Here is a 22,735-nt window from a genome sequence, read left to right as displayed (position 1 = left end):
TACTGTATATATGCAGTTACACTCTTTAGCTCCTCAATCATGAGTCACTGGACATTGTGGACATCGACAGTCACACCTCATGCATAATGCACCTTTTATATGTATGGACGTGTGCAGGTATATGTGTATGTATATGTATACATATGTACATTTAGTGTGTGCATGTGTGTGCGCGTGTACATGTCTATACTTATAGATACTTAAAGATATCTATTACTTACATAGTAATAGTAATGATAGAACAGTTAAATTTATGTCTTGCATATTTCTACAACCCTCTATCCATAATCACATACTGTGTATGCTACTATTGTATATAGTGTATTATCTTACTTATTTTGTATTTTTATCTTTTATCTTATCTTATGTCCCTATTGCCAGTCTTGGCAGCCGGGGGTCAGTCCGCCAGGGCCTCCGCTCCTGGCCGCCACCCGGCACACAATGCACCCGACCCCTATGGCGCCTCCTGCGGGTGGTGGGCCTGCGGGAGGATGAGCCCATGTCTCCTCTTCCCCATGGACTAAGGCCCGGCCACCAGACGCTCGCCCTCGGGCACCCTCCCCGGGCCTGGCTCCAGGGCGGGGCCCCGGTAACCCTATCCCGGGCAGGGTAAACTGTTCCCTCGATGTTCTTTTCATAAGGGTCTTCTGAATCGCTCTTTGTCTGGTCCCTCACCCAGGACCAATTTGCCATGGGAGACCCTACCAGGGGGCAAAAGCCCCCAGACAACATAGCCCCTGGGATCCCTGGGACACACAAACCACGATAAGGTAGCGATTCACGGAGATTGACAAACGGATTGGGGCTGCAGCTGCAGTAATGCGGACACTGCACCGGTCCGTCGTGGTGAAGAGGGAGCTGAGTGTAAAAGCGAAGCTCTCAATTTACCGGTCGATCTACGTCCCTACCCTCACCTATGGCCACGAGCTGTGGGTAGTGACCGAAAGAACGAGATCGCGGATAGAAGCGGCGGAAATGAGCTTCCTCCGAAGGGTGGCTGGCCTCTCCCTTAGAGATAGGGTGAGAAGTTCGGCCATCCGGGAGGGGCTCAGAGTAGAGCCGCCGCTGCTCCACATCGAAAGGAGTCAGCTGAGGTGGTTCAGGCATCTGACAAGGATGCCTCCTGGGCGCCTCCTGGGTGAGGTGTTCCGGGCATGTCCCACCGGGAGGAGGCCCCGGGGCAGACCCAGGACACGCTGGAGAAATTATATCTCTCGGCTGGCCTGGGAACGCCTTCGTGTTCCCCCGGATAAGCTGGAAGAGGTGGCTGGGGAGAGGGAGGTCTGGGCCTCTTTGCTTAGGCTGCTGCCCCCGCGACCCGGCCTCGGATAAAGCGGATGAAGATGAAGATGGATCTTATCTTATCTTATCTTATATGTATACATATATCATTGTTACATGTATACATCATCCTGTTGTTAAGTGCTTATAAACACTGTTTATAAGTGTTTTTGTCATCCAACTATATACTGTGACATAAGAAAGAAAGTTGAATTAACCATAAATGTCTGCAGCTGCAGCCAGAAGCTCATAAAAACTGGAGCATTAGAGTCGTACCAAAGTTCACCCCAAACTGCATGGCCAAAGTATTTTAAATTAATGAATGTTTTATCAGCCTATCCACACAGTGAATGTTAAGCTTCAACTCATCAGTGCACACCCATTCAACTTTAATTGGACGCTGACAGCTGCACATGTTAAACTCCCAGTTTTATCAAAGAAGCAGACATTTTCCATCAGACTTCCTTTTTCAAAATCTCTCGTGGGATAATAATGTGTTGTTTGTGAGACCCTTGATACCCACAACCACCCCACCCACTTTTCGTGTCTTCTCAATAACAAAATCTAATTTTATTGAAATAAATTTTAGTTCCACTTGAAGAGATTTTCTCCTGTATTTGTAATAAAATACTTCACACTACTCACAAATTATTTGCATTTTTAAAGTTACAGTTACAGTTTTGTTTATGTGTGTTTCGGGATTTTTAAAGTAGCTGACCAAATAATAAAATATACATAAATTCTCGTTTTTCATATCTGAGTTAAATAACAAAAAACAGCTAAATATCTAAGCTCCAGGAAAACAACGCAGTCCCCAAAGATCTAAGAGTTGCTAGAGTAAACCTTTAATCTCTAATTACTTCCCGAGGCAAGAAAATATGATAAAAGAATATGCAGTAAAATATGTAGTGATGTAGTGTGGGCAAACATCGATTCCATAGAAATACAATATGACAGCAGCCAGGTTCAATGAAAGGTCCACACACACGCGTGCACACACACACCTATCCCCAGGGTGTGTTCCTGTGTCCGTGGTCTTTTCTGCAGGGGATCATAATGACATCAGCAAGAGCAACACCTACACAAACAAAACCTCAACAGTCGCCTCACAATCATACCCACATCCATATGCTCACTTGCACACAGACACACGAACACACAGTCTCTGACCTCATTCCTACAATCTGTCTTCTGGGAGAAAAAGGCAGACGTAGACAAACAGAAGAAGAAATTGATGCCACCAGGTAAAATAAAGGGAGCAAACAGTTGCAGAGCTGAAGAGCTTAAACTGAGTGGAAGAGGAACATCTGATAACAGCTCACAGAGGAGAAAAGAGGCAGAGAGCTTAGGTGACTATAGAGAGGAAGATGAGCAGAGATTGATGGGATAGGAGAGATAGAGGTATCGCTGCCGTCCCAGGAGTGGCGTTAATAAACAAATTAAGGCTGATAAGGCAGGAGAGGATTTGCTGGGCAGCAGATGGCTGCATGCCTCACCCCCTCCCCATCACCAGGAATCATGAGAGAGAGGTGGATAAGAGAGGACGAAGGTGGATGTTGAAAAAGAGGAATGGATATTGATGATGAAGGCAGTTAAAGAGAGCACTTTTTGCCTAAATCATCCTGTCAGTCAGAGGAAGATAAACAGATTGTGCCATGTTTTATTCACCCACTCTGTTACCGGCAGCTGCTTGGAAAAGAAAAAATAAAATCCTCTTTGACATCAAAATAGGGAAAAATGTTTCAATAATGCCCTGCTGGTCTTAGAAACTTAAGGTTATTCTTAAGATTTGGAGTTGAAAACTTTTGACAGTTCAATAAAGGGATGAGATTTCTGCCTCCTTAAAAAGAGGTTGAGAAGCTGAGAAGCATTAAAAGATTTAAACAAGAAGCACTCAGAGAGCACAAACCTCCATCCTTGTAGTGCAGTAAACATCAGCTAAAAAGAGGTAAGTAAATAACAGCAATTGATTTGTAATTACATGCACATGAATAACTTGAGCTTATTACATTTTTAGCTCAAGTTACCTTGTTATATTTTAAATTAGGGATGCAACGATACCAATTTTTTCAAACCGATACGATACCGATACTTGGATCTGAGTACTTGCCGATACAGAGTACAAAAACCGATACTTCTACCACACACACACACACACACACACACACAAATGCAATGAATTGAAAGAAAGGTTTTATTTTATTCTCTGCCGATAAAAAATAAAATCTTAACAAAAATGACCACAAAAAAATTTCAAGTGAAAAATAAGCACTTCTGTTAAATTATTGCGGAGTCTCCACATTGTAATTTAACAAAATATCACTGAACTATTGGCACTGTCTCGAGCTTCTGTTTATTTATTATATTTCATATCGCAGCTCGAGTATGCTGAGAAGACGGTGCAATCCTATGTTTTCCATGACCGGCATTGGCTGGTCATCCAGAGCGATAAAATGAGTCAGAGCCTCTGTTATTTTAACTGCCCGTGGATTTTCTCTTGACATTTTTCATCGTTTTTCCAAAACCTGAGTTAAAGTTGGCTGTTCTGGTCCACACTGCTGACATTTTGTTTAGCCTAGCTACAGCAGCCTCCAGTTTCTCTTTTTTATCTGGAGCTGCCAGTCTCACTCGCCTAACCCTGTGCCTGTTTAGTGCAGGATGTCCCCCTAGTGGCCAATCTAAAAAACTACAACAGAAATGACAAGCCACCCTCTGATTAATGAAATAAGTTGGTATCGGTCAACTTTTACGAGTATGAGTACACACACATTTTACAGTATCGGCCCCGATACCCGATACCAGTATCGGTATCGGTGCATCCCTATTTTAAATCTTTATAGTCATTCAATTCAATTCAATTGTATGTATACAGCGTCAAATTACAACAACAGTCGCCTCAAGGTGCTTTATATTGTAAGGTAGACCCTGCAATAATACATACAGAGAAAACCCCAACAATCATATGACCCCCTATGAGCAAGCACTTTGGCGACAGTGGGAAGGAAAAACTCCCTTTTAACAGGAAGAAACCTCCAGCAGAACCAGGCTCAGGGAGGGGCGGGGCCATCTGCTGTGATTGGTTGGGGTGAGAGAAGGAAGACAGGATAATACAGTATTGACAACACACCACACTTGTAAGAATCATAGTCTCTAAGGTAAACAACCTTTTGTCAATTTTTGACCAATAAATCATTACGTTGACCTTGAAGACACTTGTACGCGTACGCATAATTTAAATTTTTAATTTCTTTAAACGGAAATCATTTAAAACTTTGAGCTATTGTGTTTACAGGCAGGCTGGCAGACCAAAAAAACATAACTTGCTTGACAAAGGTAATTATATGCTATTAATATGAATACTAGGCTCCTAATACTTGGAGACATATAGGTTGCAGACCGTTCCCCCTATTTAATTTCATTTGTCTTTATTTTTATTTCAAATGAACTGCAACCAGAGCTTACTGAAGCAGTTGGACTACAAACTGATTTCATATCAAAACTACAAAGTTCTGGTGTTGAAAATCTGGTTCCTTGCAAAACAGCCCCTGTTACAATACCGGCCAGACTCAGTGAATCAGAAATGACTTGGAAGATGTGACTTTCCAGGCAGTCAGAGAAAACATGGCAGAAACGAAACGCTGTGACTCTGTAACGTTAGACAAACTGCTTTTAAATTCAGCCATGTATTCTTGCAGTCGCCTCTTTTTCACCGGATCAATGCTGAACCCTGACCTTGCTGTGGGGGTGTCAGTGTTTTCCATAAGCCTTTCAAGTCAGCTCATTGTCAGCTCCATCAGAGATACATCGAGCCCTGATTATCGACTGACTGGCTCCTACAGGCGCCTATGAGGATCTGTATGTGCTGAAGCTCTTCTGGATGTCATCACATGACTAACACCTTTTTTAAAGATAGGGAGAGTGAGAGGAGGAGTGACTGAACAGGGGAGGGGGAAGGAAGTAAAGCCCCTTTTTCTTGCTCACCAGGAAGCCAAGGACACACTTATGACTGGCTTAAACTGGAGAGGAGAGGAGAGGAGAGGAGTCTTTCAGATGACATAAAAGACAAAACAGCATCAAGGAAACAGGAGAAGAGCAGGGGTTAGGAGGAAGAAGGGATGAGAGCGATGAAAAGATGGAGCTGGAGGGATGTATCTTAGTAGCACAGATAAAGACGTGGGGCTGAACGGGTGGGTGTTGGGACTGGAAATGAAAAGGATGAAGAGCCATTGATCAGCTGTCACCTCAGTTTACAGAGAGCTGACTAACAAGCATCAACGCTCAAATGCTCAGTAAACTCACTATTGTATGAGAGTGCATTTACATTTATGCAGTTTAATGCACGGCCTGCTGCCGTGTCTTTCAGACCTGTGTACTGCTTCTGCTCTTCATGTTATTCATATTTGGTCAAAATATAGCACAAATACTAAAATCATCTTTTTTGTTCTACTTCTTCCCAGTGTTTGTGTTCATATCATACTTGCTGTTCTATACCTCGTCAATTAAAATGAATGCTAGTGCCCAACATAGCCTCATTTTCATCTACTATAGAAAAGTATACAGGAAAGGTCAGGATAGAATCCCTCCGTCTCGCAAAGCAAAGGTTTTCCCACTACAGGATGGAACACTGATGATTTAAACTGTGTCCACAATCTTTCCTGACCTAGAAACAATTAGTAGATAGAAACAATTTCTAAAATGTGGGTCCAAATGCTGCATGTATCTTATGCAGCCAGTGGAAGTGCAGCACTTCCCCCATCCACCCAAAGTTGGTGCACATTTAGAGTCCTTGCACCTCGCCAAGGTCTTCTGAGGGCTAAAATAATTTCCCCAGAACATAATCTAGACCCCAAAGTCCTCATGGTGGAAAAGCAATGACTCCCAGAAGATCCTTGTCTTCGGGGAAAGTTCCTGCAATGGATAGTTGAACACATAGCATACTTTGACTAGTACTTCCATCACACATTCATAAAAACATGCATGACACCTTACTCTTACTCTAGCTGTCTGCTCTAAGCCATCGAAATGTGAACATCACTAAAAATCAAACTTGACATCCCACAGTGGGTCCCACTTTACTGGCACCAAGCAGAAGATTCACCCACAACATGCTCCAATAACAGCTATGTTTATTCCTCTGATTTTTATTAGAATAATCACTCTTCCTCATTTTCCTAAATACACCTAACTATATACCAAAGCACCATTTAATTAGCGCTGAAGAGCCAACCACATTGGACTGTATCTCTCTATAAATGGCAGATGGAAATAGCTAATTACTATCCCCAAGAAACCTTTTGGTCATCCTAACCGGTGGGTACAGACATGATTAGCCTCGCGTGAACCTTTTAAGCCCCGAGTCAAAAGCTCTCTTCTCCCACTCCCCAGCATCAATATCTCTATGCAAACCTGCCTATGTCAACTCAATTTATTTTCCAATTTCCCGCAGGGTGAAAGACTGCCTCTCTCGCTCTCCCACTGTCTACTATCCATCACTCTACAACTTTCCATTCTCTGATGCTTTTCTCTTTTCTCCCTAGGCAGCCATGTGTCCCATCCTCTCCTCTTTTATTTGTCAATTGTCCTCTCAGTTGAAAAATTTAGGTACTGCTGTGTGTGCCTTGCATGTCTTTGTCAGACAGGCAACTGAGAAGAGAAAGACCGGGGAAACTTAAGCCTTGATTATACTCTGTTGCAGACACGGACAGCTGGAGACATTGCTGTTAGACTTTTTTAATGTGCACTTGAAGTCCGCCGCCTGGTGCCCGTGAACGGTTGGTGCATTGTGATATGAAATCTCTGCAGATGAGTCCTCACGGCCACAAAAAACAGTCAAACGAACGGATGTCGACCCGCGCACTCACAGTCTCATCATCAAATTTATATCACTTGGACCAAAAGGGAAAGTATAATCCAGGCACTGGAGTGGTTATGTAAGTAATGGAACAGGAAGAGGAACATTACGCAGACAATAATTCAACAAATTACTAATATGAACAGGCTCTAATCCAAGTGGCTGTAGTACCTCAAATAGCCACTAGAGGTTTTTGACCGTTGTAGACTCACATTACCAGGAAGAAGTGCCACTTTGAATGCCAGGTGGCCATGGCTACTGGCTTTAAGTAGTGTGTTTTATATAGAGTGTGTGATCTGAAGCCACATGAAATTTCTAACAGTCGATCTCAAGCAATTTTTTTTGCTTCTTTTAGCTTTTTGTTTTGATTTTATAGCACATTTACCAAATAAGTCCCAACTTTCACTGTCATCATTTCCAGCAACAGCAGCCACCCAATAAACCTCTTGTATGTTACCTGATGTCGAAAAATACAAAATATAAAAAACAGCAAAGACATCCGGCTGTACTTATATTTATCCAGAACCAGCAAACAACGACTCCAAAAGACCTCACTTCCTGTGCCAATAGACAACGATTGCCGACTAAGATGAGTATTGATGAGAATTTATTGATACCAATGCCTTTAATGATTCTGCCTATGTGTCCAATTCTTTATCAATTGCTGTATTGATTCTTGATCAATTTTTTTCGTTTAGTGCAAAAGACACCAAACAAAGGCTTTCGGGATAAATTAAACTGCGCTAATATCTTTTGAGCCTTTACACAATATAGAACAAGAGTAGAGAATAGGTTAGCATGTGCAAATCTTCAATGCCTTATGACTGTATCGGTATCTGCAATTAGATCTTTGTGTTTTCTGTTTGCAACTATTACTGCAAATGTAATTATTTAGAGCTTTAAACTAGGGATGCACTGATACTGGTATTGGGTATCGGGGCCGATACTGTAAAATGTGTGTGTACTCATACTCGTAAAAGTTAACCGATTCCATGAACCGATACTAACTTATTTCATTAGTCAGAGGGTGGCTTGTCATTTCTGTTGTAGTTTTTTAGATTGGCCACTAGGGGGACATCCTAAACAGGCACAGGGTTAGACGAGTGAGACTGGCGGCTCCAGATAAAAAAGAGAAACTGGAGGCTGCTGTAGCTAGGCTAAACAAAATGTCAGCAGTGTGGACCGGAACAGCCAACTTTAACTCAGGTTTTGGAAAAGCGATGAAAAATGTCAAGAGAAAATCCACGAGCAGTGTGTGTGTGTGTGTGTGTGTGGTAGAAGTATCGTTTTTTGTACTCTGTATCGGCAAGTACTCAGATCCAAGTATCGGTATCGTATCGGTTTGAAAAAATTGGTATCGTTGCATCCCTACTTTAAACTGTTGGTCTAAATCAAATTTTCTAAATCAATTTCAGGACATCGACATGGAACCGTGTACGCTACAGCTGGCTGAAATAAACTGCTTGAAAAAAGAAATTAAGGAGTTCAAGTAGTCAAAAGTTTGAACAAGTTGGTAAAACAGGTCATTCGTAACGGTTTAAGGAGTTTTATGGTGTCATTAGATGACTGCAAAATGTACTTTATTGCAAGGAACTATCCCAACACAAGACTAATGTTCATAAGCACTGAAAAAAATTGTTATGAATTCGATCACCCGTTCCTTCACCTCTGCTTTACACGAAGCCACAGCCAAGGCCAGTTGATATTCATGCTGCTCTCTAAATAACCATCAGCATACACCAACACAAACACAAGGCTCTGGCCAGCTGCAGAGGAATACACTATCGACCAGACAGGAATTTATCAGCCACCATAATTAATCTTGTGGGAGGCGGGCAGTGAATGTCTGCCTGTGAGTGAATCTCTAAGTATGCCTCAGAGAGACACGGGGCGGGAGTGATGGCTCATATTGACGATATCTCTCGTGTAGAGCGGCCCCGGTACAAACTCGCACACAGACAGACGGGCAGACAGACACACATACAGGCCCAAAATCTTTAGAGGGTCATCCAGACCTGAAAAGAAACTCCTTACATCATGCAACGTTTGCAGAGATGTCTGAGCATCTACACCAGACTGCATCTGTTTATCCCGCTTTTCCTCCAGGAAAGACTTTGCCCTTTTGAGTTACACATTTAGTGATCACACAAGCTCCCAGCTTTAGTCCGATACGAACACACGAATAAGCAAAAGTAGGTTGTAAAAATGGGCTGTACTATCAAAAGAAGCCTAGAACATCTATCTTTGTCCATGCAAAGCATCACATTACACCTGCTGTCATCCCTCGACTTCCCTCCATACAAGGCTCTATGAATTATTGAGCGATCCCTGCATCGTCAACTACTACACCTCCGATTGAGCAGAATAAATATTCAATCTGCTTTCACCATTCATAAAATGACAAGACCCCCTGTTTGCAAGAGACCACCTGCAAGCTGAAACATAGGGAACTGAATGTATGATAATGGCCTCATTTCAAAGGCATTTTAAGAAAGAGGCTCATGCAGCTCTTTCACCAACCAGACCACATGCTTCTTTCCTTTTTGCTCTAGTTTTTCCACCGGTAACAACTATCTCCACTCTGCAGGTCTTTCCAGCACAGAGGGAAGGATGCATATGCCACAAACTCTTTCGCGTAAGATAATAAAGGCCGTAAAAGTGAAAAGAATTTTTGTATGTTTGTGTACTCACCTTTGTTGCAAAGCAGCGTGTGTCTGTTGCTCGTTGTGTGTGTTACGAGCTCCGGAGCGCAGCGGGCAGCCTATCCTCTCTGTCTCGCTCCCACTGCGAGCTGGAGTAAAGTGCGTGTGAGAGAGAGTGTGTGTGAGTGTGAGCCCTCTCGCTGGCTATTGTTACAGAGAAGGTAGCCAAACTGAGCATGCTCCAACATGAACAGCCCTTGCGGTTGGCATGGAAACCGGGAAGCGGCTGTCTTGCTCAAGTTGTGAGGTGCTTTTCAGACACACTCAGACAAATGCAGAGCGAAGTGCTGGCAGGTGCCGGCGCCGTGTCATCATCCTGGCCACGTTGCTATGCTTGATTAATCCGTCATTCTCAGCGTTTCAATTCTCGCCAGTCAGAGTAACGTGACAGCTGCTCTGACAGCCAATGACCTGGATCACACACAGAAATTCACACGGCGTCCTGGATAGAGTAATCCACCACAGTATGGAGCTCAGCACCGCGCATGATTGGTAACCTAAATGTTACCAGACGCTGTGTGGGTTTATTAGGGATTATCATCCCACCAAAAATGTATCTTACCCAACTTTCCATGCTCTGTCCATAAACCCCAAGGCCACAAGAGTGAACTCATGGTAAAATATTTGTTGCATTTAATTTGCAACAATATTGCATGAGGGTATAAAACAAAGCATGTCTGTGTGGACCATTCATAGTGGCCTGCTGTCAAATTTGTAATTTATTGGTGCAAAAACCTGTCAATAGCTTGGATAAATTATTCACGTTGTTTCTAACATATTTGTATAACTGTTATTAACCTCTGTCTCTCTTCCACAGCATGTCTTTTATCCTGTCTTCCTTCTCTCACCCCAACCGGTCGCAGCAGATGGCCCCGCCCCTCCCTGAGCCTGGTTCTGCTGGAGGTTTCTTCCTGTTAAAAGGGAGTTTTTCCTTCCCACTGTCGCCAAAGTGCTGCTCATAGGGGGTCATATGATTGTTGGGTTTTTCTCTGTATCTATGAAGCGCCTTGAGGCGACTTTTGTTGTGATTTGGCGCTATATAAATAAAATTGAATTGAATTGAATATAACCAGCTGTTGAACCATCTTAGGTATAGAAAAGAAATCTTTTGACAAGCATCAGTTCAGACACGCACATACCCACATTTTTAAAATCACAAGCATTGTGATAATATACGTTTTTTGCTCCCAAAGTTACAAAGCCCTCTAGTGGATAAAAGGCAGCTAAGTAGGAAACATCATGATAATTTTGTAGCAGGGCTGGGTATCGTCACTGATTTCTAGAATCGATTCGATTCTGATTCACAAGGTCCCAAATCGATTCGATCCACGATTTGATTCAATTCGATTCGATTCGAATCTGGGAAATTTTTCCTTAGACAGTCAGAAATATTATAATTCAGATCAGTACATTTACATATTTTTGTATCTATAAAAAGGAAGTAGGAAGTAGTAGTAGTAGTAGAAAGTAGCTGAAGATAAAGCACAGAAAAACATGAAGGTGATTTTCCTGGCCTGGAATTTTATCAAAATATTCTGCAGTACGTCAAAAACGAAAGGAAACCATTAATCAACTTATGAACATTACCTCTGAAGTTACAGCAGTTTTATTAGAGACACGGCGTTTTGCATTTTGTATTATTTTAAAAAGTTTAAATTTGTTCAGTATAGAACGGCAGAAATTAGGTTTTCTTTTCGGAAGTATGTAAAAGGAAAAAAAAAAAAGCAGCGACAGCGCTGTAAACAATGGTAGACTTGTGCGTAACAAGCAAGCGAATAATGCAGAAAACAGATTTTTAGACGGGAAACTGTTCTTGAAGTACAGAAAGAGAGAGCTGTGCATGAAGTGTGATTTTATTGTGGTGGAAGCAAAACAGCAAAAGTCAGAGGGAGTCCATGACGATGTTTATGTGAAGCGTAGTTTGGATCTTCTTTTGCTGCTGGTTCGGTCAATATCGTTTGGAGAAAGATCAAACTAACAGCTTTAGAATTAGCGCAAAAAGGGCGTGAACACAAAGCGCGGACCTGCCGAAACATCAGAATCAGCGAGCTGTCGGCTTTCAGCCCCGACCGTGTCCGTGCCGTCGGGTGAGAAAGGCGACAGCTCACTGATTCTGATCCGCGGGTCTGCGCTGTGTGTTTACGTCTTTGTGCAGAAGCCGTGTTCCTGCTCTCAAATTTTGTGACGTTTCACCTGAGATTCTGGCATTTTGGGCAAAATACATTTACATAAAAAAAATCGATTCAGGATTTTAATGAATCGATATCACGTTATCCAAGCCAGAATCAATTTTAATCGATTATTAAAACCCACCCCTAGCTATAAAGCTACAAAAAGAGGAGGTTGGGGTGGATAAATGGATCAACAAAACAAGGGACTTGAGACTGCTGTTTGCTTCCACTTTTCCTCTGACTGCTAGTGCTTTTTTTTTAAACTGCTGATACAATCATTGATTAAGTCTGATCAAATGGTTAAAGAAACCATGGTGATTTGTGTGGTTTAAAAGGAATACAAAGTGTTTTTCTTTTTAAGTAACATTTTTTGGCATGTTTGGCAAGGAACAGACAATTTGTGTCATAATTTAATATCTGAAAACATTGTTTAATGTAAAGCGCAAATGTATTTGTTGTTAACATGCCAAAATGCATTTTTCCAATATGCATGTTCAGTGAAAGAGTTTCTGGCATACTCGCTGTGAAAGCCTCACAATGTAGACTTTCATTAGATGAAGAAGAACAAAAACAGATACTGATCACTGAGTCTTTCACCTATCCAGAATTACAAAAATCAGTGAATTTCTAGATATTTCTACATTTGCATAAAAGACTTGCCTTCTCATGAAACAGGAGAGGTTTTAGTATGGAGTCTTTGTCTTGATAAAATCAATTTCTTTCATTAACATGCAAATTTATTTACCCAGCAGGGATGCTCAAAATCCAATCTGATGTTCGGTTCTCTCAGAGCAACATGTGTCGTAGGAATAAACTATATTAATAGGCCAAGAATCAAACATTATCCATAAATATAGTGTTCCACACAATAAAGCAGAGCCTCTGCTGTCCTTGTGTGTGTGTTTCTTCTTCTGGGCATATGGAGAGAGACTGCAGGGGCATTCCACAACCTTCACTTCCTGTGGGAATAACAGTCACGAAAGGCACCATGCCGGCAACAGCCCGCCACCTAAGCAGATTGCCAAGAGAACTGCTTTTGCTTTTGTTTCGTTTCTTGTACAATTACACCAAAAACCTACACGTTCTATTATTTTTTTTAGATTCATACATGCCAAACCTTTAAAAAAATCCCAGTGTCTTTATTTTACTTTCTTGGTCCAAATTCATCAACCACAAAAGCAAAAACGAGCTACAAAGCAACAGGAGAAAAAGTGAAACCATTGGTGAAACGATTATAAGCGGTCAATGCTGCCCACTCGCCGTAGAGGGTGTGTTCACTCAGCACCTGCTGCTCTGCATCTCAGGGCTGCTTGCCATCAGTAGAACGTTCAAGGCTGTTGAAGTGTTTCTCCAATATTCAGCAGCTCTCCCGCACGTCAAACAATCAATATTGTGACTGCAACAAGAATTAATCACAGGAAGCACGGAGGTCTGGGTGTTTATGGGTAAGTATATGAATGTACAGCATGTAGTCACCAGCAAACTGGCTCATCTAGAAGTCAGTTTTACATTAAATAATGAGCAATTAGAATCTGAAATGACCCTCCGATGTCACAGAGTGCACGCACTGCACATGATACAAAGATACTTAGAGATGTCAAGGACTGTGGGCAACATCTCAATAACATGAAGTCTTTTACTTCAGAAACCTAAGCACAATTACAGTATATTATCATATTTTAAGATTAGGCTTCAAACTTTCCTTTTTGCTAAAGCATATAGTTAGGGCTGGACCAGGTGACCCTGAATCCTCCCTTAGTTATGCTGCAATAGATGTAGGCTGCCGGGGGATTCCCATGATGCATTGAGTTTTTCCTTTCCAGTCACCTTTCTCACTCTCTATGTATTAACAGACGTCTCTGCATTGAATCATATCTGTTATTAACCTCTGTCTCTCTTCCACAGCATGTCTTTATCCTGTCTTCCTTCTCTCACCCCAACCGGTCGCAGCAGATGGCCCCGCCCCTCCCTGAGCCTGGTTCTGCCGGAGGTTTCTTCCTGTTAAAAGGGAGTTTTTCCTTCCCACTGTCGCCAAAGTGCTTGCTCATAGGGGGTCATATGATTGTTGGGTTTTTCTCTGTATCTGTGAAGCGCCTTGAGGCGACTTTTGTTGTGATTTGGCGCTATATAAATAAAATTGAATTGAATTGAATTGAATTGAATTATATTACTATTACTAACAAACAGGTGAATTAAAAAAGAATTGAAAAAATAAAAGAAATCTTTAATTAGACACTTACATTTTTTTTGGTTGTGGATAGACAGAAGAAGAAAGAATTATGAACTTACGATTATATTTTTTATTTTTTTTACTGAAATAACCATAAAATAACCAATGCTATTAGGCATAAAAGCAAGAAAATATGTCACATTAATTACAATTTTTTCCTTTCATCCATCCTCTGAAACGTATTTAACGTTGGGTTGCAGGGACAGCAGCCTCAGGAGAGAAGCCCTGACCTCCCTTTCCCCAGCCACCTCCTCCAGTTTGTCCAAGGGAATACCAAGGTGTTCCCAGGGAATATTAAAGATGCAAGCATATTCTCGTTCCACCCTGGGGCCTCCTTCCCAGGACATGCCCAGAACACCTTGCCCAAGAGAAGCCCAGAAGGCATCCTAGTCATTTGCCCACACCACCTCAGCTGGCTCTATACCGAATTCACCGCCATTACCTACGGCATGCTGGCAGTCCAGAGACTGAATTGTACTGTTGCCAAATCTTACTGTACGACATCAATACAGATTAATCTACTGCTGGATTCTTTAATTAATGAGCAGTTTGACATTTTTATTTCCTGTCTCGTTCAAGAGTTACATGCGAACAGTGACACCTAACAAAATGTTTTTGTTCATAGCATAGAGATTGGAAATTACAGACACAGTTCACAGAAGTAAGTAACACATAAACACATACAACACACAAAATCATTTACCAATTCAATCCGAAAATCCAAACTCAAATAAAAAAAAGTTGTGGTCTTGGTTACACAATTAGACCTAATACCTAATTAGCACTCACTCAAGGACATCATTATGACTGCATTGAGTGATGGTTTTAGCTAGTTTAGCCGAATCACCACAAACTCCCACGTAGAGTGTTGTTATCAGCCCATAGCTTTAGTCCTTCAGATTAAAATTCAGATGCTTTTAAGCTCTGTTTGTGACTCACCGACTCAAATTTAAAGCCGTTTTCACACATAGACTGCCGCCCAGAACTCATCAGCTGTGGAGCTCTATGCCTCAAAGCAAATTCCCAAATCAGTCCAAAGTCTGCTTAAAGTCCAACTGATCTCAGGTAAATATCCAAACTATTCACAGTCAATGGGTGGGTATCACGGGTCCCACATTTCCTTTTCTGAGCCACAAGTCAGAAATGGAAACTGGCCTGATTCTCGACATTGTTGGTTATTTATGTGGAACAATGGCTTTAGTGGAATTTAACCTCTACAACATCAGGTTAAAGAGGATACAAAGTGTCACAGAGCTTCAGAAATAGTGGCTTATTACCAAGGTGTTACAGAGTGATTGGGCTGGTGGGTGAACCCTGATATCTGGTGTAGCTGTCCTCAAACTAACTTCCAAATTGATTTGAACTATGCGCTGTGAGCTGCAGTAGATATGTTTTCTTTGCAGACAGGCTCGGTATCTGTACTGCTTGCTGGCTTTGCTCTTTGTGAATTCAACCAACTGCAGTCATCAACATATTGTTGTTGGCTGAGTTATCATGGCTGCTCTCCAACTAACCAGGATAAGGCTTGTTAGAAGGTGGTCAGTCATTTTGTAAGTGACTGACTGGGACCTTTGACCTAAGCTATCAGTAACCATAAACACCAGCGCCTGCTTTGCACCAGTCCACCCGAGGCCTTTACTGTAAACTCTGAGACTTATTTAAACTGTCCAGTTGTTTTGAACATTAGAGTTATGAATTATCATTCATTTTGTTGTCACATTTCACAGTATCAAGTTGTCACAGTCTGCCCCAGCCAGACTGTGACAACTTGATACTGAAGAGGACTCAAACCCAGACCAAAAACTGAACGTGGCGTGGATTTATTGAGGCTAGCAAAAAAGGTACAAACAAAAGGGCATTGGTGAAACTAAACAATAACCTAAACTGGATGAAAACTAAACATGAAAAAACCTTAAACATGGTGAACTGACATGGAAACCTGAAGTTGTGACATGGATGCGCAGATGACCTGACAAAGAATGACTGAAAGCACACGGACTAAATACACACAGGAGGATAATGAGGGAAGTGGGAACACATGGAGAAACAGCTGACACACATAACGATGTCACAAGGAGAGAGTAACACTAAAAACATTGAACATAGGAACACAGGACCCCTTCAAAATAAAACAGGAAATATAATGAGACGCAGACATGACAACATAAGACACACAGACATCACATCAGACTTCACAGGGGTTGAAAACACACAGGGGAGCTAATAAGCAAATGAACATAGGAAACCTAATAAGCTTAAACATACACTATAAACATCAAAAGAACTAAAACTCAAAACACTGGATCATAAGACCCAGGATCGTGACACAAGTGGCTGTAATTTCAGTAAAATATGTAAAAAGGTCAGATAGGGAAAATTAATAAATCTAATTAATTACAACATTACACGAGAGCTTTATTTGTTTGTTCACAGCATCTCATTTATCACACATCAATTTTTTATTTCGCTTTGCTTTATTTTTTCCAAATAAAGCCAGTGTACCTTTAACTAGGACGACAGATTGCATGCCAACGTGCACAGTCTGTGTGTTCGCTGATATTTGTTGTGCAGCTCGCTCTCATTTAGTAGTGCTAACTAGATGCTGATATACATGGCTGCAACATTTTCCGACATCTGCATGCATGAATGCATGACGGAGGAAAAAAATGCGTCGAGTGCGTAGGTGGGACCGTGGGATGACAGTACTCTCTGATTTAATGACACACATGGTATAGCTCTCTCATAGCTCACTTGACTGGTTGTATTAACTTGCAAATTAGACTGAATGACTAATTAACTGTAGGCGATTGCTATTCCAGATAATCTTGCCCACTTTACCCCCTCCTCATTACTACAACTGTGTAACATATTATTCAGAAGAAAGCACAGGGACATTTAAAAAGCACAATTCTACTCTTACTGACAACTGAAAGCACTTTAAAGATTGCACATATTCATAAAGCACTTTGTTCTATATGCTTAAGCACTTTATCTGTCTATCTAAATCTACCAATTTAGAATCAATTAATGAAATGTGCATGTTTCTAGACAATAAGGAGAGGACTCAGAGGACTCAGAGGACTCAGAGGATACCCACTCAGGCAGAAGAACAACATGCAATCTCACATAGAAACTGGCAAACTAACCAGGAGAGCCAAACCAAGAATCTTCTTACCACTGTGCAGGATATCTACTGCCAGTGTTGGGAAGGTTACTTTTAAAATGTATTCCATTCCATTGCTGTGATTTATTACTGTTACTGAAGGTCCGCGGCTCCGAACCGTAGTAAAGGGACCTCTGGCTAATACGGTGGGTTCTGTGTCGGGCTCGTAGCCGAAAACTAGCTTTACTTTGTTGTCTGGGTCAACTTTGCTAGCAGAGACAGAGAGAGGCGTTGAAAGGCTGCTCCAACAGAACTTATTGTTTCAGAGGAAAACACGAACACGGTGTACAGTCGAGTCTTAATAGCTTACTTACAACTGGGCTCGTCAGGCTCTCTTCTTGGCTGCAGTGGTTATTATTATATTTACATGCTTCCAGCTCCCGTTTTTGCTCGATGACAGCTCGTACTTTTCCTTTTTCTCCCTCCCTCGCTCACAGACACATAACGGGTATGGCAGTCCATTCTCCCTGCAGCACGGACTACACTGCCTATGATGCTACATTCTTTAGCGCTATAGCTGTAGCATTCTGCCTGTTAGCTTAGCACAACAACAACAACAAAACGGTGCTCTCTCACCCAGGAAACACGCAGCATGAGAGTGTCACCCTGTAACCATGGCAACCGTAACGCTGCCGCCTGGAACAACAGAACGTAGCTGTCAAACAAAACCCAAACAGTCCTGACCCGCCACAATATGAAACAGGGAAGTACCGCCGTGTAATCCATTTATTTCAAGAAAGTAACTGTATTCTAAATACCACCTTTTTAAACGGTAACTGTAACGGAATACAGTTACTCATATTTTGTATTTTAAATACGTAACGGCGGTACATGTATTCCGTTACTCCCCAACACTGTCTACTACTGACTCTTTACAAGCGGCCTCCACAATATAGTCTGCATTGGCTTGTGTTGTACTGCCTACTGTCATTTCTGTTTGAGAGCCCAGACAGACTGCTTTCAATAGAAGCCAATGAAAACGCTCCATATATCTGTATATTGTCGAGTTTGCATCTATGTGCAGCAGTTTATGTCCAGGTTGCCTTTAGCTGTTTCTGGATGCAGGTCTAGGTGGTACTGACAGTGAGACTCAAGATGAGATGTATCCAATGAACTGACATGCTCACCCAGCGATATACAGTTAGATTATTTATGAGAGCTCCACCATTGGTTCAATAATTCATGAAGCCCCACTCTGCCGTGGGTGAGTCACGGACAAACCTTTTACTGAGAAAATAAGCATAGAGAGCAAAACACAACGAGGTAGAGCGAGAGAGATATTTGTGGGCAGAAAACTCAATAGGAACTTGCCACACCATTACTTTTTGAGGTCTGCTAAATTTAGCATAGCTTCCATGACTCAGGGGAGGTTCTACACATGGAGATGAAGGAGGCGAGGCAGCTTTTAGTGCTGAATAAGTATCCCTGGGAGTTTGGAAGAATGTAGCGTCCTAAAACTGGAAAAAAGGGTTTCCCTGAACCAGCAAGCAGAACGAGAGTGAAGTCATGTCAGATAGGAAAATTTATTTTACACATACCATGCCCAGTGCAGTACATATGCAAGCAAGTTCCTCATTTAATGTAGATTTAACTGCTTCACAATGGCTGCAACTGTTAGCTCTTCCGGGCAGGAATAATATACTGTTGGTTAGATGGAAATGTTTACGTTGGAAAAGGGGGTTACTGAGTTAATACAGGACGTCGTAAAAATGTCCTTTGTCAATTTATCTGGAGCTTGATTGCTTGGCAACCACAATGCCATTGTGAGCCACAATGTGTACCTTTGATGCCTAACAATCAGCGGAGTGATGAGTGAATGGGTGGAGGTTGATGAAGGTCACAATGCACAATGGAACACAGTGACACACATACAGAAACATAACCACAGGCTCGGCACAGTGAACTATATTTACCCCGTGAACTAGGTCTTTGTCCACTGACAAAGGTTAACCTCAGGAGGTTCTGGTGATTAGAATGAGAAATGTGCTATTCAGTTATTTTTATATATTACCTGTAAATAAACATGAGTGAGCTTTTAAAACATACAAAAGGTAATGAAGTTACAAATGCCCAATGATAATAATTACGGTTTTAGCACTTTATTTAAGGTAAAGACTCTGCAATAACACAGAGAACACAAACAACGCCCAATGAGCAAGCGCTTGACAACAGTGGGAAGGAAAAACTCCCTTTTAACAAGAAGAAACCTCGGACAGAAGCAGGCTCAGTAAGAGGATAGCAATCTGCCGCGGCCGTTAGGGAAATATGTGAATGAGGACAGGTAAACAAACTGGTGTGTTTCTAAAAGGATTTGAATATTTAAAATAGCAAAATTACATTAAATATAAGAAGCAATTCAAAAGATGTAAAAAGTATACTGCATATTACTGTAATTGACTGTATACTCTAAATCTCAAGAAGAAATTGGACGCCTACCTCATACTGCTAATCAAGTCTGGTAACTTTACAGCAGGGGTGTCGAACTCCAGGCCTCGAGGGCCGGTGTCCTGCAGGTTTTAGATCTCACCCTGGGACAACACACCTGAATCAAATGATTAGTTCATTCCCAGGCCTCTGGAGAACTTCAACACATGTTGAGGAGGTAATTTAGCAATTTAAATCAGCTGTGTTGGATCAAGGACACATTTAAACCTGCAGGATGCTGGCCCTCAAGGCCTGGAGTTCGACACCTGTGCTTTACAGTGTGAAAAATGCAATATGGGGTGGGTGTAGCTCAGGTAGAGCAGGTCATCTACTGATCGGAAGGTTGGTGGTTCGATTCCTGGCTTCCCCTAGTCTGCATGCCAAATTTCCTTGGGCAAGATACTAACCCCAAATTGCTCTCCGATGCATCCATCGCAGTATGAATGTGTGTGAATGTCAGTTAGAAAGCACCTGGGAAAAATGTGCTTGTGTGAATGGGTGAATGCACAAGTTGTGTAAAGCGCTTCGAGTGCTCAGAAGAGTAGAAAAGCGCTATATAAGAACCAGTCCATATAAGAACCAGTCCATATAAGAACCATTCCAATATATTATGGCTTAGGCTTTGATGCATGTCACTCATTTGTGCACTTGGTGTTGACTTGCTGATTTCATATTTTGTGGTTGACTGAACACTTGACTGTCTGTGACTGTTGAACCAGAAGACCAACATGAAATATGAAGATCTATCACTGTTTAGAGGTGACTGGAAATCTATTAGATTCTGTATTTCGCTGCCATTGACTGTATCTTGGATGAGTCATTTACAAGAGGATAGCTCTAAATGAGAATGCAAAACAAACCCCGTAAAAAGGTGTTTTTGGTCACATATGCATTTTGTGCAGACATTCGTGGCCTCCTGATGAATTCTGATTTCCATCCAGCACTTCCAACATTTCAAATCTGATTTGTAAGGAAAGCAGCACAAAGCTTTAAGTCTGTAGCCACGTCTAGTGGAAGTGCACACTTTTTTAAAATAAGTTCTGCTGGATGCTGAACACAAACCATTCTTATGTGAGCATATTTTGACCTACAGTGTTGAGACAGGAGGCAGCAGGGGAAGTGGCCCACATACGTCAGCTAAAATTGCAGCTTCATTCACTCAAAGTGTGTGTTTCCGCATGCGTGTGGGTGCACAATATCCACAACTCTTCACATAGAGAAAGTTTGACTGGCGGTTGGAACTAATCCATATGTTTGTCATCCGATACTCTACTGAATGATTTAATTTATGAAATGCAAATACAATAAAATCCAAGAGCCGCTGGCGCTTTCCCAAATGCAACCTTTTCTTTCAAGTCCCAACAAAAACAAAAGATATTCAACTGAAATTGTTATCAGGTGACTGACGTTTTGCCACAGCTGCTGCTAGTCCCAAGAAAGCAGCTCTAAGCTCTTAAAACACGAGTTTGTTAGTTAGATGATCGGATCTGCTCAGCAGCAACAAACTAGGCTGTGTGTGTGCTGTTATTGACTGGACCAGACAGTGCACTAGAACAGGTGACCTTACTGGAAAATGAGAAATAAATGGAAACCAGGGTCACATGTAACCATCGTGACCCATTAACCTCATTCATTATTTAATTTTCCAGCGGCTCTTAGTAGGTCTGAATGGAAAAAGAAGCAACTGCAGGACTCCATTAAACTCCCGTGTCAACTGTTACATAAAAAAACCTTTATGACCTATATTGTGAGATGTGATGAATATGTGAGTGTGCAGTATGCGTGTATGCACATACCCCGTTTAGCCAAGTATTGGCAGACTTAAAGTCCTGTGTGCACAGAAGAGCTATGCTATCATAATCAGCATGCCTGCAGACACACAGCACGCTGAATGAACCCAGCCCTCCTGATGGTACGCCATGAAATCCAATTTTCTGTCAATCTATTCTTCTCTACAGTTTACCAGAAAGTTCCTCTCTCTGGATCTCTTGCACACCATCTCCAGACTCATCGCTCTCTCCTACAGATGTTGCCAAGGTAATGGATAATTGACTGAAATGTCACTTCATGGAAATGAAAGTAGTGCACTCTTCCCCGACGTTAAGTCACTCTTCTTTATCTGATTGGGACATATCAGTTTGGCTGGTAGTGGCTTCAGGTTTAACAAAGAAGCATGAGGCTGAAATAAATATGTTGCTTTTATTATTAGAACAGGCGTTCAAACACAAACCCGCCCGGTTTCTGAAAGCACCCAGCTTCCTTTTATACTCTACCTGCCTCAGGTATGTTTCTGGAATGGTCTACCAAGCAGACAAAGGACGTGTGTTGTATTCTACCCCAAAAGCCAAAAATAATATCAAAAACACATCATAATTCACAGGCTGTTTTAAGGAATAAGTAGGCCCATAAAAGAGACCAACTAAGCAGAACTCTACTCAAAGATAAGCCTTAAATTAACAAATAATCGACCCTAATCAAAAGAAAGCTCAACATGTGGAGTAATGGAGTAAACCATTTTAGATGCAAAGGGGGAAATAAATACATTTCATTTAAATTTCATGTTGAAAACATTCTCCCCCATGCAATGACAGCAGATGGTTCAGTCCATATGATTGCCCTCTATATTCAAACCCTGCTGCTTCTTTTACTTAAACCAGCAACTGACAGGTAACTTAAGAAAATAGAAAAAAATGGTGAATGCAGCTTATATAAACCAGCAACAAAGCAGTAGTGTGTGAATATATATATATATATATATATATATATATATATATATATATACCAGTCGGGCTGGGGAAGTGTAGTCGGATGGTAACAAAGAGAGGGAAGGTAGTCAGAACTGAGGGGGTCAAACTACCAGAAGGCAACATTGCAGACATAGAGGACAGTTACAAGTACCTGGGGATCCCGCAG

The 22,735-nt window shown here is 41.7% G+C and overlaps 1 protein-coding gene across 2 annotated transcripts in view; it reads right to left on the bottom strand.

The window, feature by feature from the left end:
- arhgef49 (Rho guanine nucleotide exchange factor 49) overlaps positions 1 to 22,735 on the bottom strand; it is an 87,355-nt gene that overhangs the window by 44,651 nt on the left and 19,969 nt on the right. The window contains exon 1 of one of the 2 annotated variants that reach the window (XM_087829923.1): positions 9,824 to 9,923. The exons of the other annotated variant lie outside the window; for it this stretch is intronic. The gene's annotated coding sequence lies outside the window, so the exon portion shown is untranslated. Of the gene's footprint in view, positions 1 to 9,823; positions 9,924 to 22,735 lie in introns of those variants that run through there. 2 annotated transcript variants of the gene reach the window in all.

Source organism: Neolamprologus brichardi, chromosome 16, assembly GCF_056152115.1.
Source record: "Neolamprologus brichardi isolate AB-2024 chromosome 16, ASM5615211v1, whole genome shotgun sequence".
NCBI lineage: Eukaryota > Metazoa > Chordata > Actinopteri > Cichliformes > Cichlidae > Neolamprologus > Neolamprologus brichardi.
Note: the sequence above shows the minus strand (reverse complement) of the source record. Positions and strands in the feature narration are given on the sequence as shown.